We start from the raw sequence: 24959 nt of genomic DNA on the forward strand, positions 1-24959 counted from the left end.
CTGAAGTTGGTCAAACAAAATAGTACAAACAGTTAGAAGTATGGCATGAATTACCAAAAATTCAAAAAAGAAAAAACTCAGTGTGTTGACCTCTAGGGACTAGGACTGTGAATGTATATATTCATTATATATCTATAAATTAGTAAATATTTACTTACTAATTATATTTATTAATAATAGTAAATGGACATACATTTATTTAAAACATTTTGAAGACAAAGTAAAGAATATTGGTACTTTCACCTGACTGTCATGCAATTGATTAATAACCATTACAAGTGTATAGTGGTTAGCATTCATGTTGGCTCCATTTATTGAGCATTCAGTATGTGCTAGGCACTGTCTGAAAGAAGTATCATTATCCCAACATCCATGTTTTGTAGGCTTAGAGAAAAATAAGTTATGTGGCTATTAAGAAGTAGAGCTAAGATTTTCACATCTGTAGACTTTAAAGCATGGACATTTAAATATTCTGTAAATTTTGCTCTCATGAGACTGTTGAGTCGATCCTCTTGTCAGTATTTACTGTAATATTGGAGGGATTCCTTGAGTTACTGATTAATAGTATTTCTTTGGCTGTTGTTCATCAGACACTGGGTGGTAGACAATGGATATAGATCTAAGAAGTCTTGATAAATCTACCCAGCAAAACTCGAAACAGGAGAACACATCTGATTAATAGGTGACTTAGAAGTCCATGGAGATATTTTTTGTTTAAAAGTAGGGTGGAATGGCTGGAGCAAAGGGGTACTGGTGCAGACAGTAAATTTTGCATTTTGGGGTGGATGTTCTTCACCAATGCACAGTAATATAATTATTAAGAAATGCGGACACATTGGAGATGAATGCAAAGTAATGGTGTCACAGAAAGTCAAACAAGAGGGGAGTCATCCCTTTTACATCTTGAGTCTGTCCTCGACCTGGGAATAAATGTTGTAGGTGATACTGTGTTGGACACTAGGATACAAGAAAGCCAAGCAAGTTTAGTGTTTGGTTGAGCCAATGCAGGAAGACAAAAGCAAATTGCTAGTTTGAGAGCTTCCCCAATCAGGGTGAACATCAGTTCTACATGCCCTCTACTGCAAACGTAACTAACACTTGAATTTCTCTAGTTCTCCTCAGCTTCTCCATTAATGCATGACTTAGGCTCCCATCATCTCTGACCTCAATACAATAATTCCCTATCTGTTGGTTATTAATTGAATGCTTATTCTCCCCCAAAATTCGTATGTTGAAGCCCTCACCACAAATGTGATGGTATACAGAGATGGGGCTTTGAGAAGTAATTAGGTTGAGATGAGGCCTTGAGGGTGGTGACCTCCTGCTGGGATTAGTGCCCTTGTAAGAAGAGATACCGGAGAACTTTCTCTTGCTCTTTCTGCCGTATAAGGACATAGTAAGAAGGCAGCAGCCTGTGGGCCAGGAAGTGAGCCCTCACCAGAAGCCAACCATGTCAGCACTCTGACCTCAGACTTCCAGCCTTCAGAAGTGTGAGAAAATAAATTTCTGTTCTTTAAGCCACCCAGTCCATGGAATTCTGTTATGGCAGAAGGAGCAGACTAAGACACTATTCTTCCCACATGCGTTTTTGTCTCCCCACTAGTTCATTCACTATTTAGTAGGATGACCTTTAAAACAACAACTGACCACAACAATCAGTTGCTTAAAACATTTCAGTGGAAAACAAACCAAATCCAAAACTTATTAGGCCTTTCCATCATCCTTAATATATCCAAATTCTGTGATATGACTCTCAAGGGCTTCCAAATTTTGGCTTTTGCCCATTGCTTTTAGATTTAATTTTGATACTCTCAGACTTTGGCCAAATAGACTTTTTAAGGTTCCTCCCACACTACGATTTCTCCTGGGGTGTCCAGTTGTTTGGCTTCCCTGGGCCGCATTGGAAGAAGAAGAATTGTCTTGGGCAACACATAAAATACACTAGCACTAATGATGAGCTAAAAAAAAAATCACAAAAAACTCATAATGTTTTAAGAAAGTTCACAATTTTGTGTTGGACTGCATTCAAAGTCGTCCTGGGCCACATGCGGCCTGTGGGCCGTGGGTTGGACAAGCTTGCTGTGAACCTTCATACAAAGTTAACTGTTTTTGCTTAGAATCCTTCTTCGTTACCAGCCTACTTCCTTTTGTTTTTTTGTCCTGGAAAACACCTCCTCATTCACCCTTCAGGTCTGAAATCAACAGAACTTCCCCAGGAGGCTTTTCCTGACTTACAGATGATGTTAGCATCCCTGTCTCCATATAGTCCTGCAACTTTCTGTACTTCTCCTAATATTATACTCCTCACTTGTTTTTATGGCCATTTAAAATTTGTCTTCTGAGCTAGAATGGGAGTGCCAAAAGGGGGCAAGCCATGTTTCTCTTGTTCATGATTGTATTCTCCCGTTCTCCCTTTTAAACTCACATTTAAGGCATTCAGTGCACGTTGACTTAATGAATTAATGAATGATCAAGTGAAGGAATGCCCTCTCACAGCAGCCCTCCGTGTCATTCTGCTTGTTCCAGGGCTGACCCTCGTGGCTCTAAATTGCAGGTGTCTACCTGCTGCCCAGATCTCATTATCCCTGGTGTAGTGGCTTCCTGAAGCTGAGGCAACTCTCTATGCCCCCAGAGCTGTTTGAAGACTGGAGGCAAATCAGCATGAGCCTGATTCTAATACAAGAAAAGGGAATAGATTTGTCAAACTGTAGATCAAGGAATTTAGCGCTGATTTAGAGCAGAAATTTGAAGCAAATTACTGAATGTATTATTAAATACACAAGATCCATTTAGAATCCAATAAGTTTAAAAATTAAATTAGAAATTAATATTTATGAGCACTTAGGAAGGAGTTGATCAACGTGAGTCATCATTGATTAAAAATACAACAGGCCATTATTGCAGTTTGGGGTTTCATGGTGACACTTTGCATGGTAACATTTTGATAGGGTCTCAATCCTCCTAGTTTGGAATTTTGTACACACAAGGAAAGATAAAGACATGGGAAACACAAGATCAAAGTATTTAAATATGAGAAACTGCCCCAAACACCTCTCTGTCCATTAACAACTCAAAGCTTTCTTACAGAAACACGGTGGGGGAATGAAGCTTAGACTTGAGGCTTAAGTGATTTTGATTTTCCAGCCATCTGTCCCTACCCTGCTCTCTTTTCCTCTACTTATCCCGAAACTAAGATAGATGGTTCTACAGAGGAGATCCTAAATCAGTCTCCCTAGCCACTTGAGATATGGATGAGGCTGGCCTGTCTGCACAAAGGTATAGGCTCTGCCCAGGTGGGCTTACCAGAAGTGCAAGTGAAGGGATGCACTTGGATTCTGTTCCTTGCTATAAAATGGCCCTCCTCACTGCTAAAGCATGATCTAATGATTGAATGGCCCAAGCTGTGACCAGGAGCTGAGAAGGGACAGTGGCAACAGCTCTTTCTCACCATTATGGGTGGAGACTGACATGTGAAAAGAGGGAGTGGATGTTGCTTTTTTATTTTTTGAGTCTGTTAATATGACTTGTCCATTGAAGAACTGTTGTAGATAATAATAGCTAACATTCAATGAGTGTTTCTATGTGTCAGGCCCTGTTAAGAATTTTTCATGAATTAACTCATTTAATCTTCACTCAACTGTATCTGGTAGGCATGGTTTCAATTTCATGAGTTAAGAGTAATGCAGCCAGCAAACGATAATGGTTTATACACAACAACCACATCCAAAGATGGAGCCCACATACATGACAACACCACATATTCCACTCTATTGCATCCACTGCTGACCACCAGCAGAGCCGAGGGAGAAGGCGGGTTCCTCCAAGACACTTGACAATACTTCTAAGATGTCTTTATGAATAGAAGAGAAAATTGAAGTTTGGCAATTGCACTGTTAAGCAGTTTATTAATAACCAGTGAACCAAAGAATGCTATTCTCCCAGCTTAGCAAAGGGAGCTCCTTAGTGGGATGTCATGTGGCATCTTAATATTTTTATGTAATTCATGGATATGGGGAGACACTGGATGCCTGAATTAAATCCTAAGGGACTTAGAGAAAGTGGATCAGGAACTTTGGTTTCAAAGATCAACTCCATGTTCACGCACATGGCCTAACCGTAACACTGTAAAGAATTTCCAGTCTTCCCCTTGCACTCCTATCAATATTGAGATGTATTTGAGAAAAAAAAAAAAAAAGAGAGAGAGAGAAGATCTCAGGCTGTATTGTGTTTGCTAATGGTTAATTACGTAATTAATCTATAAGACAACTACTTTGTTTTCTTTTTTTCTTTTTAAGGGCAGAGACAGAAATTCTTCTGGGAGAAGATGGCACAGATGAGAGAGACTTGAAGCCATGTCACATGAAGAAGAGTCAGAATAATTGAGGATGGTTAATCCTCAAAAGAGAGTGTTTAGGTAAAATTTGAGGGCTAACTTCAAAGATCTGAAAGACTACTTCATGGAGGAAAGATGTGAAGACCTGGGACCAAAGGTTACAGGGGAGTGGATTTGCATAATTGCTGTGCAAGGAGGGAACAATTATGACAGCTAATGTTTACTGAGTGCTCACCACGCATGCACTAAAGTTAAGGTCTTTATATGCCTTAGCTACAAGGTTGTAGATCAAATTCATACTTATCACTACAAGCGTCTCAGAGCATCGTTAGTAAAGGCTCCATTTACTGACTACTTATTAAATTACTTCATTTAATAGTTGGTGCTATTGACTTTTGTTATTGTATCATTACTGTTTTATAGATGAGGAAATACAGAAGTTGCTTTCCTGCAGTCACCCTGCTTTAGTTACTGGCTTATAACCATCTGGACCCAGGCACTCTTGATACTAATACTGCCTCCCAGAGTCATGCGTATAATAAGGAGTTAGATCAGAGCTGTTCATTAAAAATATAAGGTGAGCCACTAATGAGAGCCTATGTGTAGCCTTACATTTTCTAGTATCCACATCAGAAAATGTAAAAGGAAACTGGCGAAATTAATCTTATGTATGCTTATATCTTAACCCAATACATGATGAACCCAACTGACTTACTACATCAAACTATTCTCATGTATTGCAATAATGTAATCAGCATGAAAATACTTAACAAGTTAGTTTACATTCATTTAAAAAATACTGAATTGTATGTCTGTTTTACTCTTACAGAACATCTCAGGGATAGCCACATTTCAAGTGCTCAACAGCTGCCTGTGGCTCTTGAGGGGGAAGATCTTAAAAGGGAGCTTAGTTTTCCACCTGGATTCTGATGCCTCCCTGCCCCCAACTTATTTCCTTTGCCAATTAGAAGAAAACGCCAAACTGCCTTTGACTTTTCTGGTAGAGCCAGTGTAGGTATTTCTGAATTGGGGGAGGACAGGTGTTTCGCCTGCAACCCTCTTCCCTCTTGCCAGTTAGGCTGAGAGTTAACGTTTTTGATTTCTGCTTTGAAAATGATTTAAGTAGGTTGCATGAATTAAGTAATTTATTCTAAATACCAAATTATGGGTGGAACGTCTTGCCTTATGCAAAGTTATGCAAAATTAGGAAGTCCCTGGCTTAATTGATTAGAAATACATCTTGTAGTTTCAATTGCAGGGTTAGTAAATACATAGATGTCGACGGAAAGGGAGGAAACGTTTTGTTTTTTTGCCACTCTGTCCAAGGGTAGAGGCACAGCGTCAAAACAAACACGTCTTAAAGTAGCGTTCAAATAGCCCACCGAAGTTTCCCCTTGATATCCGGAACCCGTTGCCAAAAATGAAAAAAGGATGTGAAAAGATGCTACTCGCTTTTGGCCTCCCGGAGGTGGCGCTATGAGGGTGACGGAGTTAATTAGTGCCTCCAAACGCCGTGTGTGAGCTCATCGAAGTCATGCTCTGTACACATATTATTTATAGCAGATCTGAGGCATGCATGGTGTTTGACATTTCTGTCTTTTTAAGTAGGGGGACTTCAAAGAGTCGTGGGCATCCCCCCTAGGCAAAGTGCAGTGGGCAGGGACCAGGGTGCGGGCGCAAGGCGAACGCGCAGACCACGAGTGTCCTGGCGCAGGTGCCGGGGGCGGCGGCTGCAACTCCGCAGCGTCCGCTCGGGAGGAGAGTTCGCGGCTGATCTCCGGATGCCTTGCAGATGCAAAATGTGTCTCTGGCCAGCAGGAGGAAGGAAGAGGAAGTGAGAGCAGCGGCAGCCGCGGTGCAGCAGCCGGTCGACCCAGAGTGTAAGTGCGTGTGCTGGGGCGAGCGGGAGCGGGCGAGGATGGGCACAGGATAGAGGCAGAGCCACCCACGCCGCCGCGGCCCCACGCTGGGCGACAGAGCCTCCAGTTCCCCTTCAATGGTGGCGGGTCGCCGGAGCTCTGATCGCCGGGAACCCTTGCCGCTGCTGTCCTGCGACCCCAAGCAGGTTCGTAAAGTTTCCTGGGCTGGCGCCGCGCCCGGACTCGCTGACCTCGGCGCGGCAGGGGAGGGGGCCGGGACTGGGGCCGGGAGGAGGCGTCCTGCTCCGGGAGACTCCGGGCGCCGCGGAGACACTTTTGTTTCCTCCCTGGGGGCGCCGCGGCTCGGGCCGGGGTGGCCGCCGCGTTCGGCAGGATGAGGGCTGCGGGCGCGTCGGGGCGCTCTGCAATTGGGGAAGTCTGAGCTCGGGGGATGGCCGGAGTGGGAGTGGGAGCGGAGGGAGGGGGCGCTGGAGGTGCGGCGCCCGGGGATGAAGCGCAGGGCCCGGGGCCCGGGAGCCCGTCGAGACGTTTCGACCAGGGTCTGCGGGAGGGGGGGCGCGGGAGGGTTGCGACGCTGGCGTGGGGTTGTTGGGGACTGGGGATGTGGGGCTGGGATCTTGGAGTCAAGATTCCTATAGAGCCAGAGAAGCGGCTGCGGCTCAGACTCGGCGTCTTCTCCTGCACTCGGGGATGGGAGGGAATTCCCCGGCGAGCGCGATCGTGGGAGGGGGCTGTGATGGGCCAGAGGAATGGGGGCCAGGAGGGCGGGAGAGGGAGATCTGGGCAGCCGGGAGCCCCGAGGCTCTGGTTAGTAAATACTTTCCTCCCGGGGACACACCGGGGGCTCCGCCGAGATCGAGAGAGGCGGCGGGGGTCTTTGTGGAGCTTCGTGGAAATCTCGGCTTCGGAGAGGGGACGCACCGGGCGCGCCTTCAGAGAAGGGGGCGGCGGCATGCCCGGGGCCCGGGAATCGGAGCGGAGAGTGGCGACTGCGATCGCCGGAGTCGCTTTGGGGAAGAGGAAATACAGAACTCAGCTGTCCCGGGGGTGCGCGCGTGTGTTTGGGGTTGGGAAGTCGGTGCTGTGCCGCGAGCTCGCGCGAGGCGGCGTGTGTGTGTGTATGTGTGTGTGTGTGTGTGCGCGCGCGCGTATGTATGTGTGTGTGGTGTGTCGTCCGCGTGTGTGTGTGTGTGTGTGTGCGTGTGGGGGAGTGTTGTCGGTGTGTGTGTGAGAGTGTGACCGTAAAGCCAGGAACTCCCCGCCCAGTGACCCTCTCCCGCCTAGGGGGCCATTTGAAGTTGGAGGCGGGTCGGGACCTGCCTTGACCTAAAGGACCAACCTCAGGCTTGGTCCCAGGTAGTGACCCAGCTCTGAGAGTCCCTGGACGGCTCCCGAGACTCAGTGAATATATTTGGGATGCCCCTCGCGCTGTATCATGGGCTTCCCAACACCGCTGGCCTTGAATGATTCCGGCCTAATTCGTTATGGTTAAGATTTCAGATAACCTAAGACAGGGGTTGAGGACTCCAGAAGCGGAGGCTCCCTGTTGGGCGCTGCCAGTGACTTGGGGATGAAGCTATGGAAGAATATCTGAGTGTTTCTCTTTTGCTTCTATAAAAGTAATTAATGACCTGTATTTACATACCAAAACCCTGCGAGCAACTTTGGGACATAGAGGGATATAATCCTTCCCAGAATCACTTTGAGATTGCAAAGACTGGCAGCAGCTGTTATTGGGGTCTCCTCTGGCCAGGGTTCTCATATTATCTCACCTCCATGCCTACTTTCCAAGGTTGTTTCAAGCATTAATGTCCCATAATTTACAGATCTGTGGGAAAATAATGGTAAGTTAGGAGGCCAGATCCCCTGCAGGCACATCACATATTTTTAATTTTTCTTATAGCTGACGTTTTGAAGCTTTGCTCTTTACTATTGTACATTTCCTATCTCTGGAAGGCTGTGGTTAAATGTGCATGCTGCCTTTTTTCTACTCTGTTTTGTTGTTTTTATTAGGTTGGTAAATTGTGAGAAAATGACCTGGACGGCAGGGACTCTTGGGGAGGGGTTTTGTCAGGAGGGTACTGAACTGGAGAACAAGAAGTATGGTAGGTATCAGGGAGGGGCAGGCTGAGAGGCAGACCCGGATGGGAGTCTGGGGAAACTCAGGGCCTGGAGCAGTCATTGGGCAAGAAGATGGGCAGTTCTAGTGATGGTCATGCTTACCATCCTTGGTAACTGCAGGCACCCTTACCGTCTCACATTCTTCTTTTTCACTGAGTTCTCTCCCTAGGGCCTTTGCCCATGATATTACAGGAGGAGCTTTTCTCCCACATGTCCAGATGACTCACTTCCCCTGCTTCCTTCAGGTCTCTGCCCAGTTGTCAGCTTATAGGGGGCCTTCCCTGGCTATCCCATATAAAATAGCAACCAGACACTCCCTGGGCCTCTTACGTTACTCAGTTTTTTGTCTTAGTACCTTTTACTGCCTGGCATTATACAGTCATTGGTGTATTTTGAGTATTGTCTCTCTCCCTGTTAGAGCAGAAGTTCCATGAGGGTAGTGACTACCTTGCCTTGTTTACAGCTCCAGAACCTAGATGGATTCTTAGCACGACGTCGGTGCTCAATAAGTGTTTGTTGACTGACTAAAGAGAGATGGCTATACTGGGAGAGATTCACCAGGGAAATATACCAGGAAAATGTTGCAGCATTAATGCAAGTGAGAAGCCCAGGTAATGGGCTTTTGTTTTTTTCACCGACCTTTCCTCCATGCCAGGCCACTCTTCTTTTAGACCCTGTTCTGCCTTGAGTAGACTCCTCCCTTTTTCTGCCTGAAGAAAGAGAGGTGATTCCTTGGGAGATTAGATAACCAGTACACTTAATAACACATAACCATTCCAGATCTGGTGTTTCATCACTCTCCTTGGAGAAGGTCTTTTAAAGAAGTCTGTGTTGCTTTAACTGGAGGAAGGGCATTATTGTAAGGGGATTGAAGTCAGAGGCATCTACTGTGTCCCATTCTGCTCTCCTACAGTATGGAAGTGAAGACAGGAGGCTGTAAGGGAGGCTGTGTGGCAGATGCAGGGGAGATGAGAAATGCCTAGGAGAAGAAAAATAAAAGTGAGAAAACATGAAGGTGTTCTGCAGGTGCAGCTAAGTCTTGAACGTTTACTCAATTACTATATTGAAAAGAAGGTAACACTTGAGTGTTTTGAAGTAATTTACCCGCTTTGGGTGTTTGGTGTGAGTGGGTGGGGAGGGTGGGGAAAGGGCTTTGAAGCTTTTGCCAGAGGATGTGGCTGGGGGTGAGGCAAGGAGCTCACCTGATCACACACTTTGCTTACTTCATCATCTTGCCTAATGCTCAAGGGTTAAAGGTGATCATTCCTATGGAGGTAACATTTCCCTTCCAGATCTAAGACAGTGGATACCATTAAGGTTTGTAACTCAAGCTGGTAACCACTTTTTGGTGCCTGAAACCATCCAAGTAGATAGTTTGCTTTATAAGACATTCTGTTGAATTTGGAAAACGTGGTGGATTAATAAACCCTCTCTGCATTACAAAGCCTGGAGTGTTTGCTACTAATTGTGCAACTCTAGTTCTGGTTCCTTCTAGTCAATCAGAGAAGTGCTTTTTAAGCTTAAGGTTGTAACCCATGAGCGGATCATGATATCACTTTAGTAGGCCAAGACCAGCAGTTTAAAACGTGAAAGAGAAGAGTGGTGTGGAAAACAGCATTTCATAAAACAGACACCCAGTCTTAATGTCAAAGTATTGCTCAATGTAGGTAATGATTTTAAAAAGCCTGTTTCAATAATTCTGGGGAAAACTACATTTTTAACCAACTTGCCAGGGATTCTGATGACGATGTTCTAGAGGGCTAGAAGAAATACTTAGCCATCTCCTTTTAACAAAATACTGTTGGTTTAATCCCCTGCAGGAGATGCTATTTCCAAATGTTGAACCAGATGCAGTTCTGTCAGCGATTGACTTAACTTTTCAGAATGCTACTATTGGCCAGGTGGGGTGGCTAACACCTCTAATCCCAGCACTTTGGGAGTCTGAGGCGGGCGGATAGCGAGGTCAGGAGATCGAGACCATCCTGGCTAACGCCGTGAAACCCCGTCTCTACTAAAAATTCAAAAAAATTAGACAGGCGTGGTAGCGGGCGCCTGTAGTCCCAGCTGCTCTGGAGGCTGAGGTAGGAGAATTGCATGAACCCGGGAGGCGGAGCTTGCAGTGAGCTGAGATCGCGCCACTGCACTCCAGCCTGGGCGACAGAGCAAGACTCCATCTCAAAAAAAAAAAAAAAAAAAAAGTGCTACTATTTGTAGAACTTGCCAGTGTGCTAGGCCTTGTTGCTGCCATCTTGGGGGAACTAGAAACTCAAGTGACATGCTTTTCACTTTAGTGATGCAGACAGGCAGTAGTTCCCTTTGCAATAACTCTTTAACCTTACTTAGAATAAAATTGACAGACTATCCCCTTTTCTCACCAAGTTTTAGTTTAGAACTTTTGAGGTCTTTGGAAATTTACTCTGCTCAACTTCTCCTTTCATATTTTACATCTAGTGTTCCCCATATGAATGATCCTAATTACAAAGACAGTTGTAATCTCTTCTGGGGGCAGCCACACTGCTGGGATGCATGATTAGATGAAGCATTTTAGCTGACCTGGGCTTGGATTGGCTATCCAAAGAAGAAAGTCAAAGGCTGACAACTCAGCCTGGGCAACATAGTGAGACCACATCTCTCAAAAAGTTAATAAAATTAGATGGGTATGATGGTATGCACCTCTAGTCCCAGCTACTTGGTAGGCTGAGGCAAGAGAATGGCTTGAGTCCAGGAGTCTGAGGCTGCAGTGAGCTGTGATCGCACCACGGTGCTCCAGGTTGGGTGACAGAGAAAGACCTCTTTAAAGATCTCTTTAAAAAAAGAGTCTGAGAATTTCTGCACTGTCCATAATAAAAGGATCATGAAGGCCAGTCATTCCACAGGGTGTGGCTCCCAGGACCATGTGTGTGGCCATGAAAGCCTTCCAGTATGCCAGCACAGCATTTTTAGGTTCAGCAAAGCCAGCCTGCATGTACAATGCACACGCTGGTTGCAATGCTTAGTTCCCTGGATAATTTGGGTTGTCTGAGTGTTAACAATTGGAACTTATCTATATTAGCCAGAACTAAAGCCTGCAAAGCCATATCATGATTCCTGATTACATTAACTACTTGTGTCTTAGTGCTATGTTTTCTAACCTGTTACAATATAAGTGCAGGTACGGTATGAGCAGAATTTGGTCACTGGCCTAAGGTGGGGTGAACAGTTAAGTATCAGATAGGAATACGTGTGGGAGAAGGAATGCTAGCTCATCAAACAGAATTAACTACAGTAACAAACTGGCATAGTGCTGAGTCGAGAAATTAGTCACATGTATAAATAGAAGGAGACGATTCTCAGTGTTCCGGGCCCCCACAAACACTGATTTCCAGAATCTGAACAGAAATATTATTGGAACTTCAATTTTAGGAATTGAGGCTACAGTTTTGACTGTTTTAGTTCTAACAGTTAAGGTAGGAAACAAAACTTTCCTCAGTAGAAAACACTGGAAAGGCAAAACTTGCTGGACTACAGGACTGTGATGTGTTCAGTGGGTTGTATTCTGGATAGGGAACGGTGGTTTGAGGGAATGAAAGTCAGGTAAGCCCTATAAAGCATTCTCCCAGTGGAGTTGGAGTCATAGGACCAATGCGACATTTTTTTCTGTGGCCTGACACACCCTGCCTCTGGGGATGCTGTTTTGGAAATGATGGAGAACAATCAGAATAGTATTGTTATCCCATTTTACAGATGTGGCTTGGAGGAATGAAATGTCACAAGCATACTTAGAGAGTAGTGCATCTGAGCCTTAAACCCAACTTTTCTGACTCGTTTTACTGTGTTGTTTCCTTCTCCTGCACCATGATGTCTGCACTGGTTAGTTCCTTCTTTTGTTGGTTCCCTGGACTTGCCAGCCTCTGAGGCCAAGATCCCATGTGGAACTATGCTGCAGTGGTGTCCAGAGAGGCTCTTCACTCCTGTATGTCCTGCAGATGGATGTGCCCTGGGTTGCCATGGTATCCAGGGATGTCTCTGCTGCCACTGAGTCCTGGTTCTTCAGAGTCAATCCCTCTCTTTGGGTATCTCATTCTAAAGTTGACCTTAGTTTTGAGAGTCAATGGATTCTTCTCTCAGGGACAGTATGTCCATCAACCAACCTCATGATATTGAAGCATATGAGCCAGAATGCAATTTATTAATAAAAAATGAGAACAGTATTTGCCAAGAAGAATGGGCGTCTATTCTTTAGCCAATATTTTTCCTCTGTGGATGAGTCATGGTGAAGGCAAAAGCATGGAACCACCTGGGAAGGAACCAGTTGGAAGGGGAATGTACTTGATAGTGTTTTCCAGCTCATCATAACTTTTGCTAATTCTCTTGTTGATGGATTCATACCAACTAAGGAAACCAGAGACTGGAGTCCTTTGACCAGGATGGTTTCTCCTTTGGGCGATGCTGAGGCTACTTGTACAGTTCTTTTTCTACTTGTAGGCTGTTGGCCATTTTACTAACCCATTATTTCAGGCAGTGTCAGCCTCAGTGCTATTGACATTTCGGGCTGGATAATCCTTTGTTGTAAGGGCTGTCCTGTGTATGTCGAATGTTTACTGCCTTCCCTGGCCTCTGTTCACTAATGCCAGTACATTACTCGTTTGTTGATAACCCCAGATGTCTCCAGGTATTGCAGATTGTCCTATCAACTTTCCTGTCCCCAGGCTGAGAACTGCTGCTTTGTCTTCCTGTGTTAGTGAGACCAGTTGTGTGTTATCAGATAGTCTAGACTTTCAACAGCAGTTCTAAGTGCCCTAGTTTTCTACTTACTGGTTATTCCTTAGGGTCTAAGGTGGTGTATTAATAAATGAGAGGGCTCACCCTTTATGTTCATTTCTTTCCTCCAGCTCTCCAAGTTTCCCTTCTAGCTCTCTTCTCTCCTATATTGCAGTTGTTTCTCTAATCCAAATGTTTTTCAAGTTTCCTTTCCACATATGTTTCTTCCTAGTACCTGTGGCTGAAAAACACTGTAACTAGTGAGTTTTTGTCTCTGTTTCTTAACAACGTTTTGAATTCTGACCACTGGTTACTGCCTTAACTGTAACCTTTACATAATGGCAATAAGATAAATGAAATGAGGAAGGTGGGTAGCAAAGCTCAGCTTGGCTTGTTCAGAGGCCTTTGTCACAAGACAAAGGAAATGTCTGTGTGGGAATGAATTAAGTGAGTTCAGTGCGTCCTCCTTTGCTTGTCAAATCCACCTTGACTAGTTGGATAGTAATGGTTATTGATATTCCATTAGTGTGACCAGGACATTGTAGCAGGTCGGGGAGAAGCCTTCAAGGTACTGCTTTATGCGAAGTCCTTTCCCACTTTGTCTATTAGATTTCTGTCCTAATCTTGCCATGTTAATTTTCTTATGTAATTATCTGTCAGCTTTTTATTTACCTTCTCTGCTTGGCTGCTGTCGTAGTCCAGAACACCATCGAGTGGCTTAAATGCCGTAGAAATATTGCTGGGTTATAGACTAGCTATGACTCCCCTAGGCAGCCGCCTTCTTACAATTCACCAGCCTTATAGCAACCCTCCACCCTTCCTTCCGCCCTTTGTGCCTTTTTTTTTTTTCAGTTCAGAATTGCATTTAGAAAGCCAGAGTTTTTTGCTGAGGGGTTCAGTGGCAGAGCTGGATGAGCTGTATTTTCCAGGCTGCTACACACAATTACCCTTAATTTTGAAGAGTAATCCATTTCAAAATAATTTTTTTTTCTGTTTTTGGCCTCTTTAGCCCAAATGCATAACCACAGCTGGCTTTACCCTTGGCCCTCAGAAAGCATGTGGCTTGGGAGGTAGAGCTAGTGGAGGAGTTTGGTCAGATTGCTCATTTTTGGTCAAGTGAGGAGTGAATTCCAATAACACTCAGTAAGGCTGGTTTTTACTTGACTCCTGTCCACCCCTCCAACTCTCCCCACCCCACAGTTTCCTAGAATTTTTTTTTTTGAGATGGAGTCTCACTCTGTCACCCATGCTGGAGTGCAGTGGTGCGATCTTGGCTCACTGCAACCTCTGCCAACCGAGTTCAAGCGATTCTCCTGCCTCAGCCTCTTGAGTAACTGGGATTACAGGCGTCCACCACCATGCCTGGCTAATTTTTGTATTTTTATTAGAGATGGGGTTTCACCATGTTGGTCAGGCTGGTCTCAAACTCCTGACCTCGTGATCCACCCGCCTCAGCCTCCCAAAGTGCTGGGATTACAGGTGTGAGCCACCACACCCAGCCTCTTTTTTTTTCTTTCTTTTTCTTTTCTTTCTTTCTATTTTTCTTTTTTTTTTTCGAGCTAGAGTCTTGCTCTGTTGCCCAGGCTGGAGTGCAGTGGCACGATCGTGGCTCACTGTGACCTCTGCCTCCTGGGTTCAAGTGATTCTTCTGCGTCAGCCTCCCCAGTAACTGGGACTACAGGTGCCTACCACCACACCTGGCTAATTTTTGTATTTGTAGTGGAGACGAAGTTTCACCATATTGGCCAGGCTGGTCTCGAACTCCTGACCTTGTGATCCGCCTGCCTTGGCCTCCCAAAGTGTTGTGATTACAGACATGAGCCACTGTGCCTTGCCCCTAGATTTTTTTATAGTGGACTTGTGCCTCAGTTATTCCAGTTGTGGGCCACTCTGGGAAGTGACCACTATGCAGAAATTTTGGTTTGGGGGAATGGGACAGATTCTTTGATATATTAAATAATAAGTGCTTTGTTCATGTGTGTGTGTGAGAGAGAGAAAGACACACACACACACACACACACACACACACACCCATGCAGCTCTAATAGTGAAAGGCCTTAGAAGCAAAGAAACAATTATATCAGCTGCTAAATCCTGTTTTTCCCAGTGCTGTCACTTTTATAGTAAGTCAGCACAAATCACATGAAATTAAACATTTTGTCAAGGAATGAATATGTTTCCATCATCTCTAGGCTTACTCCACTGCCAGGAAGCAACTTTGACTCATTAGAACTACTTTCTCAATTACTGTCCATTCTCCAACTGAAGGTTTTTGAGAAACATTTGCTTGGGTTTATATGAGAGAAGCACAGTAAAGCTTTATTTATTAATTGTAGTATATTTTAAAAACAGATGTTGGGCTTATCCTTAAAACGTATATAAATATTTTCAAGCTAAACTATTGCTGGGCTTATAGCCCTGATCATAATGCTTCATTCAGTCATTCAGTCAGTCAACAGCCATTTTGCTTGCAAATTGTATGCTGTAGCCTGGGCACTCCATATGTGGAGAAGGGGTAGGGAGGGCTGTAACAGAAGCAGATCTGTTTAGAGACAGTCATAACAGTATGCTAAAGATATGTTTACCGTGATTGCAGATCACAGAGGTAGGTGTTCACAAATGAAGTGACTTTTGAGAAAGATCTGGAAAGCTGAGTATTAAAAGAAACAATATGATACGTCCAGGGAGTACAGCAATCAGGGTGGTGGAGGACAGTCTGGAAGGGGCTTTATGTCAGCAATCCCAGGAGCTGGGCATTTGGATTGAGCAGAAAGGAAGGCCAAAGGCTTTTAGGCAAGAAAAAGATGCAGTGGGATTCCAGTGAGAGCAACCTGGAGGACAGATTAGACAGTACAGCTGGAGAGAGGGGCCGAGGAAAGATGGGAGCTCCTGCTAGGCCTGCTCAAATAAACACATGGTCTTGGTCAGATGAATAAATAAACAAAGCAGTGTGCTTGCTGTGCCAATGCAACTTGGAGACAGGTTGCCCAGCCCCCACCTTCCAGCCTGAGCCCCTCAGTGGGTGCCAGCCAGAGTCTGAGCAGAGGTAAAGGAGGGGAGGCCAGCACTCACCGTGTTTGCCTATAGATATTGATGACAAAAATTAAATGATTTGCTAAGTGATTGTATTTGGGAAAAAGGAAAAGGAGTCTGAGGTTTAAAGCGACATAAGCACATACTTGTTAATGGAGGGTTCAGATCTCCTGTTGAGTACACCAGCTGGGTGACTTCAGGTAAGTTAGTGACCTTCCTTAGCCTCAGTTTTCACATCTTTCAAGTGTAGGTAATATAAGTCCCTACCTCTTCGAATAGCTGAGATGATTAAATGCAATCATGATTGTAAAGTAGAGTACCCTAAAAGCGTTGGGTTGGATTTGCTATTATCATTGAGGTTATTATCGCTGATTCAGTAGTTTCTTTTTTTTTTGAGACAGAGACTCGCTCTGTCACCCAGGCTGGAGTGCAGTGGCGCAATCTCGGCTCACCGCAAGCTCCGCTTCCTGGGTTCACGCCATTCTCCTGCCTCTGCCTCCAGAGTAGCTGGGACTACAGGCGCCTGCCACCGCGCCCGGCTAATTTTTTTTTTTTTTTGTATTTTTAGTAGAGACGAGGTTTCACCGTGTTAGCCAGGATGGTCTTGATCTCCTGACCTCGTGATTCACCTGCCTCAACCTCCCAAAGTGCTGGGATTACAGGCGTGAGCCACCGCGCCCGGTCCGATTCAGTAGTTTCTATTCAGGTTCTTTATTAAACTATCTTGCTAAAATCATAAAAAGACATGCATTTTGTATTTAATTTTCTTCAAGTGACCTAGGTAACTCCTCATAAAGACTTGACTAGAATTAACTTGCTTTATATGTCTTTTCTTCAAGAAAACAAGAGGAAAGGTGGGGTTGGCAGGGAAAGAGGAGATGTTGGTCAAAGCCAGATAGAAAGTTTCAGTCAGACAGGAGGAATAAGTTCTGGTGATTTTATTACACAGCATGGTGGCAATAGTTAATAATTATATATTGTATATTTCAAAACAGCTAAAAGAGGGGATTTTAAATGTTCCTACCACAAAGGAATGCTAAATATTTGAAGTGATAGATATGTTAATTAGCCTGATTTGATCATTCCTTAGGTATACATGTATCAATAGATCCAATCGTACCTCATAAATATGAATGATTACTATTTGTTAATTAAAAATGAATCTTAAACCAGTACAGGAGAAGTACCAACTGTTAAAATACAGACTGGGATGAGTTATGATTGACTGTGAATTAAAATAACTGACGTAATGACTCAAGTTAGCAATTTAGGGTCCTCAAGTGAAAGCTCTTCTAATATATGTCCCCAGTTCCATTTGAACTAACCTGAGATTTTACTGTTTTATTGTATTATTAATTTTTTTTACTTTGCGGGGAGAGAATGGAGATGGCTCCATTGGAACTCTTTCCCTTTTCTTGATTCCAGCTTTTGGGGCTGTTTGCATTTGTCCAAGTGTGCACAGGGGCCCTGGGAGAAACCCCATGTCATTGGAGTAACAGTGAAGGAGCAATTGTCAGGAATTTCATTCAGTTGAACTGGGTTTCATATGATTATGTTGCATATAAAGGAGGTTCAGTGGGTCCATTCATGCTTTGGAAATGTCCCTTTTTGAATCATTTGGAACCTTCCACCAAGTAGGGGACTGTTGAAACATTCATTGGCAGGTGGGTGGTTGTAAATTGTTAAATTTTCTTCTTTAATCTGAGCCAGATGATCAAGCTGTCAACAAGATTAGAAATTATCCTGGGAATAAAAATAGAAAAATAAAAGAAAAATGTCTGTAGTCCCAAGTGTACAGACCCAGTGTGGCCCCATTGTCCCAGCACATTCAATTACACTAGCTTTCACTTTCAAAGTGCCATGGGTTGGACAATTCATTTTATGGCCACCTAAGTGGAAGCCACCTGCTTCCATTTCCAATCACTCTCTCTGGCTATGGCCGGTTTGTTTGGGTGCTTTTTCTACTTATTGCTTCTTCAGGAAGGCAGCAACTAGCTTACAGGCACACCAGCTCATTAAGCAGTAGCTCATGTACCCATTAAACAGTCACTTAGTAACAGCTTTTAAGGAGTGGGTTGAAAAGAGAGAAACCTTAACCTAGACACTAAAATGCCCTGGATAGAAGTATGGGTGTCAGAGAGCCATGTGCCAAACAGAAACTGCTTCTCCAAATTAGTGCTTTGAAAGTGGTATCTTTTGGTATCCACCTTGACTTCCATTACTATAGTCACAAAAATCACTTGTCTAATGGTTGTATGCAAATCTTTGTTGGACCTGACAAATATACAGTCTTCAGTGTGAAAAATTTCTGGTCACTTTATTTTACCTAGGAGAGTGGTAAACCTGGGTTATTCAGCAGCTACAGTGTCCGCTATGTAGCAACGCCTCTTTTCTGTATATCAGGATTGGTGTGTACCTTGAAATAGAATCTAATGGTAAATATATGTTTAAAGACCCATGGGAAGACTTAGGTAATGAAATACAGATCTACAGTAACTCACTGGAGAGTTATGTTCATACCAAAATATCTAGCAGCTTAAAAATGATTTCAAACATGTACCCATTTTACAGATGAGGGAATTCAGGTGTCAGGGAAGCTGGCTGCCCAACTTCACATAGACTCAAAACCATACCCTCTTTTCTGCAGCATACCATATGGTACATACCCCTGCTGCCAAGTTTTCATCACTTTTGCCTCAGTTGAACCTGCTACACTGGATCATTGTGTTGAGTTGAGCTGCTTGGTGAAGGATGGCGAAAGATTTGCTGCCTCAGGAGTGTGTGAAAGAGCGCCGTCGGGGCAGCAAACCATTACCCCAGCTGTGGCTGAGGATGGTAGAGAGAAGAGCGCGTAATAGAGATTCCTTTATATACCCAGTGAGACATCCTTCCACAGTCATAAGTGTTGTCATACAATTATTGTCAACTGGTTTAGGGCCATGTCGAATCTTTTCAAATGTGTTGCTAACAATTCTAGCATGTGCAAGTGTGTAATGAAACATTCTGAGACTCGGCGTCTGGACCTGGGAATGATAAGACATGCAGATGAGGGTGTCTGAAAATACAAGAAGTTGTGAAAATTCTTGGATTTGTTTTTATCTCAACATATATCTTTAAGACAATTTTTCATGACTAGATCAAAGCAAGGCACAGAGAAATGGCCTAACAGTAGTTTTAATGTTGAGTTTCACCCTTTCGAAATCCGGAAGTTGTATTAGGAATAGTTTGGTCCATCCATTAGAAGTGATAAGTGCTTTGAAGAGTATTGGATCATATGCAGGGGGCGGAAACCACCCTAGGACTTTAGTCCTTGGCTGGGGAGAGACTGCTGCCTTTAACTTTCAGGAAAGAGATCAAAGTATTTTAAATTCTTAATTGCTACTGTGTGCCTGAATTTGTTCCAGCATTTGATTTGGAAATACTCTTTATTTTTCTTCTTTTTCTTTTACAAAGCTAGTCAAGTGAAGCAGTGGGAGTGGAGAAGGAACAAAGAAATCTGTAAATGATTATGATCAATTAGTTGTAAACACCTTGGCACTTGGACCAAACGGAAATATTCATTTGTTAATTCACAAATATTTATTGAGCACCTGCTGTGTACCATGTGGTGTACTAGGTGATCCGTAAACAACGGTGAGCCTCCTTCTGAGAGAAAAATAGGCCTGTTGTTGATTTCATGGGCTGAGCTACTTATACACTAGAGGAGGAAGTATGCATTGGTTAAAGGATCACACAAATAAGTGTGATGTTTAAACTCTGCTAAGGGCTGTTGAAGGGGGAAGTTACTGATGCTGGGGGCGCCTACAACAGGGAGATTAATGTAGTCAGGGAGGTCAGGGAGGAGGGTGAAAGAATTTTCTTGGGTACAGACAACTAGCACGTGAAGGCTGTGTAAAAGGCTGACCTTGGATGTTGCAGGAACTGGGGAGCAGAGTGCCTGAGGCAGGGAGCACTCCAGCCGTGGATTAGACTGGAGAGGAGGCCTGATTGGGATCATGGGGCTGAGTTTTTATCAAAAGGGCAAAGGGAAGTGACTGAAGAGTTTTACCCAAGGGAGTGACGTGATCAGATTTATGCTTTGAAAAGATCCTTCTGGCTTCAATGTGGAAATTTTACATCATTTAAAATTGGTCACATTGTGACTGTACAATCACTCCTGTTAGAATCTAACCATTTCTAAAAGAATCAATTTAGCCACTAGTGTCTTCTTTAAATTTTAAACAGCAATTTAAAGGAGTGATTTAGCATGGGTAATGCAACCACTTAGGAATGATGAAGTACCTAGTTCTGTGGTTCTCAGACTTCAGAATGCTTAAGAATCACTGGGGACCCAGGAAACGGCATTTTTAGCAGCCTTTCAGGTGATGCAAGTGCACGTGGTCCCAGACTTCACTTTTCTCTTCTTTCAAGAAGCATCATCCTAGAAAGTGGTGAGTAAAAAGAAATTATAAACCTCAAGGTACCACCTAATCAGGCAGCCAGAAGAGGATGGAACCTCCTTATCGTCCAGGTTTGAACCTGGATCTGTTCTCCCAATACTGGGGGGATTTTCTTCCAGTGCATCCGAAATGGATTCTAAATCCTTTGAGTTACTTTTTTCATTTATTTTCTAATCCTTTCATATGCAGCTGTTTTCTCAGATCTGTGGCTCACTCTCTGTGTGTCTCTGATATTTTACTTTTCATCTTTGTCGCCGTTTGATAAAAATCTTGTTCCATAAGTCCCAGATGAGGTTCGGGGGCAGGCAGGGGTTCTGAGTGGGTGGGTTAGCCTGGCCTGATGAGGAGGGGAGATGAGAAGCCCCTCTGTAGATTTTACTTATTTTGCCCCCTGCAGCAGGAGACAGGGCATGTACAGGGAGAGACTAGTTCATAACTGCCAAAATAGGGAATTGTTTTCAGAGACATAAAGACTCAGAAACACCAGGAGAATTCGTTTTTGGGGGGCTTTACTTGAGGCACCCTGCTCCCTAGGGCCTGTCTTCAAATACTGCTCAGAAGCCAGCAGTGAGGGATAAGGTGGGCTCATGTTTCTTCCCTTGCAAGTGAGCATAAGACCCCAGAATTCCTAATCAGGTGAAATCGGGTTGAAGTGAATATTAAGGGGAAACACCAAGCAAAAGAGAAGTCATGCCAGAGGTGTCTGGCAGTTTGGTGGGCCGGGAGAGAGAGGCCCCTGGCTTCCTTTGTGAGTGAAGTGCCTGGACCCCATGATATGTGTGGATGGTCACCTCCTCTGAGAACCTTCCGTGACTTCTGGCATTTGCTCCTGGGACACATGAAGTGCTTCCCTGTGCTGGCATTGATCGTGCTGTTTCACACTCTGTTTCATGTCCTTCTCCCTCAGTAGCCTGGAGGGCTCACAGCAGGTGTTCCCAGGCTGAGCCTATAAGAAGTACTCAGTAAATGTCTGTAGACAGAAGCACTATTTTCCATGTATGTGAGCACTGTGTCCTTTTAACAGTCCTTTAAAATTGTTCCTTCGTCTTTGAGCAAGGGCCCTGGGGATATTCTATTTAGGGATGCCTGGCATGTAACTCTCGCTGTCCTCAATTTTGCTGAAGACCCAAGGTCACTGATTAAGGAGCCTCTGGGTGTTGGGGAGGCACATGGCCGTGCAATGCCCTAACCCTAGGAGGCAATAGTTACTGCCTTAGTGTCATTCCACTGTGCCAAAATCCACTCTAGATATAACGAACATTACAGAAGAAGAAACCAACATTTTGTCATTGCATTACTCTCTGCAGAAGTATTCCTACTTGCTTGTCTACTTATAATTCTCTCCTAGTCACCCAACAGCCTACAGGGCATAGACATTTGAAGACCATAACTGGAAAGAACATAGAAAACGTTTCTTGGCTTTTTGTCCCTTCATCCACGGTTCAGCCAGTGTTGAATTTGAAGCGTCTGTTTTTTCCTCCCTCCCTCCCCAGTGCCTGTGGGTGACGAGGCATCTGTGATACACATTGGGGGTTGGGATTTTTTACCACATGTGTGGTTACCCACATTTCATTTATTACATTCTGAGAGCACCGTGGCCTTGATAATATACGTTTCTAGAGTATAATTGCATATTATTTTTCTAGCAGTTATCAGGGGTTTCAGCTAGCAATTGAAACTTGATAGTGTCTTGGCTCTTCATCTCTGGAACAATTTATCCTGATGTTCAAGTGCAGAGCTGAGCCCATTTCTTATAAGCCAAGCAGCACACACATGGTAAACCCCCAACTTAAGTGTTCTCGTTCACTCTGGAAATGGAGCACATTCAGGGCTTTGGAACCACATTCTCAGACCTTTCACATCCCCTTTCTCCCTCAGTCAAGTACAATAACCAAACAACTCCTTGCTTCCCCAGTGTGGAGAACCTGGCAGTTGCTGAGCGTACCTATTCCAATTATTCATTCCAGAACTTAAGAAATGTCCATGGGATGAGGTGTGGGACCAACTGGGCCCACTGTGAGGTGGACCTGAACTAAAACTTCATAGATCAGGCCAGGTGCGGTGGCTCACACCTGTAATCCCAACACTTTGGGAGGCCGAGGTGGGCGAATCACCTGAGGTCAAGAGTTCGAGACCAACCTGACCAACATGGAGAAATCCCGTCTCTACTAAAAATACAAAATTAGCCAGGCGTGGTGGCATATGCCTGTAATCCCAGATACTCGGGAGGCTGAGGCAGGAGAATCGCTTGAGGCTGAGAGACGGAGGCTGTGGTGAGCCTAGATCACACCATTGCACTCCAGCCTGGGCAACAAGAGTGAAACCCCGTGTCAAAAAACAAAAAACAAACAAACAAACAAAAAAACAAAGAAACTTCATAGATCACCTGGCCTCCATAAGTCCCTATTAACTGAGGCCACAGTGATGTTTTCAGTATTCTGGAATTAGTGTTAGTTCAGAGCCATTGTCCATTACTTCCCAAAACATCTCATTATTCCTTTTTCCCCAGTGCGCAGTTACCCTGGTAAAAGGTTCTACATAGGTCTTCTTGGGGAAGGCTGGGAGAAAGATTAACAGAATATATTTCTGGCAGTGTACCAGGGTCCTATTTCAAAGGGACCCAGCCTTCCTTGCATTCTAGTTGAGCCAGTGTAAACTCAGTGTAAACTGACTCTCAAGTCTGAGGATTGGTTGAGGGACCATGACTGTTTTTATGATTCAGATTAGACTTTTGTTCACTTGACCTAGAACTTTTCCACTTACACACATCAAGTAGAAATTTAGTAGGCTTCTCATCTATTCCCACTTTTAGAGACACAATGATCATCCAGCCAACAGTATAGCCCTGTGCAAGTTAGACTATTCTTTTTTAAATTAATGAATTTTTTTTTTTTTTTTTTTTTTTTTTTTTTTTTTGCGACAGGGTCTTGCTCTGTCACCCAGGCTGGAGTACAGTGGCATAGTCGTCATAACTCACTGCAGCCTTGAACTCCTGGGCTCAGGCCATCCTCTCACCTCAGCCTCCTGAGTAACTAGGACTATAGACATGCACCACCATGCCTGGCTAATCTTTTTATTTTCTGTAGAGATGGGGTCTTGCTATGTTGCCCATGCTGGTCTCAAACTCCTGGCCTCAAGTTAGCCTCCTGCTCTGGCCTCCCAAAGCACTGGAATTACTGGAAGGAGCCACTGCACCTGGCCAAGGTAGACTATTCTGATTGCTGTGTTGACCTTGCTGTCCATTAAGGTAACTATGCCACACTAGAAAGTGCTCAATCAGGCTTTGTGCCTGTTGCGAGGCTTGGTCCCATTTGTTCCCTCAGACACTTCCCTGAGCTGCCTTGTGGGATCCAGACCTACACAGATCCAGGTTGAAATTAATCACCACCCACTTGCTCTGTGACTTAGGGGAAATTTATTAAGCTCTCATAGCTTCTGTTTCCTCTTATATAGATGGAAATGATGCCAGTGTGTGGTTGTCAAGATAAAATGAAAAAATATAATCAACGAACAGCAGAGTTCTTCGGCCTCGGCCGTCACACAGTAGATGTGAGAGGATGTATGAGTTTTGAACCTCTTCTCCAAAATTCTGTGGCCAGAGGCCATTGCTGGTTGAAAGGGATGGAATTAGGAGACACCGGTGAGCTCACAGATGCAAAGAAGTTTCACAGCATTTTCTGTCGTTTGCATTAAGACTTAAGTTTCAAGTTTGCTGTGTTTTTCAGTATTGCAATTTGATTTCTGGATTTTGGTTTTTCGTCGATTCAGAGAAAATAAGGTCTGTCTGGGAGAGGCGACCTTTTTTATACTTCCCATAGCCTCGGAGGAGTGCCTTTTGTGAGTCCTATTTGTGGACTTCATTCATTAACTCATTCTTTGAGCACTTGAGGCAGGAAATGACGATACATGTGGAGTGCCTTTGCCCTCTGCAGGGGAAGATGAGGTCGCAATGGGCACAGCTGTAACGCGTGGCTGATACTCTCATGCAGGCAGAAACCCAGGTGGGGATGGCAGAAGAGGCCTGTGTTCTGTTGGCCAAAGATGTGCTTCATGGAAAATGATGTTCCTGGTGGAGCTGTTTGGGGACTGGTGGTCCAGACATTGAATTTGGAATCAAGAGGCCAGAGCCCTATTCTTGGGGCTGAACCTGACTATCATCTGTGCTCTCCCTCAATGCCAAATTTTTCTCAGCTATTTATAAATGTGGAGGGAGGGTGCTAGGTGTGATTGATAGATCCCAAACACAAATCTGTAGGTCAGTCAGCTGCATTCAGAATCATCTCAGCAGCTTGCAAAAACTAGAATCTGGGATCTCATCACTAGAAATTCTGATTCTGGAGTAATTTCCTAAAATCTCTATTTATACAAAGACTCTGCACCAGGTAATTGTATCTGAAGCCCTCTTAGGGATGC

At 44.2% G+C, this 24959-nt stretch overlaps 1 protein-coding gene across 7 annotated transcripts in view; it reads left to right on the forward strand.

The window, feature by feature from the left end:
• Nucleotides 1-5744: 5744 nt before the first annotated feature.
• Nucleotides 5745-24959, forward strand: part of ELMO1 (engulfment and cell motility 1) — a 594311-nt gene continuing 575096 nt past the window's right edge. For 2 of the 7 annotated variants that reach the window (XM_055293399.2, XM_055293401.2), the window contains exon 1: nt 5745-6213. The gene's annotated coding sequence lies outside the window, so the exon portion shown is untranslated. Of the gene's footprint in view, nt 6399-24959 lie in introns of all 7 variants that reach the window. The other 5 variants (XM_063608973.1, XR_008660142.2, XM_055293398.2 and 2 more) reach the window with 5 other exon arrangements.

This window comes from Symphalangus syndactylus, chromosome 9 (assembly GCF_028878055.3).
Source record: "Symphalangus syndactylus isolate Jambi chromosome 9, NHGRI_mSymSyn1-v2.1_pri, whole genome shotgun sequence".
NCBI classification, from domain to species: domain Eukaryota; kingdom Metazoa; phylum Chordata; class Mammalia; order Primates; family Hylobatidae; genus Symphalangus; species Symphalangus syndactylus.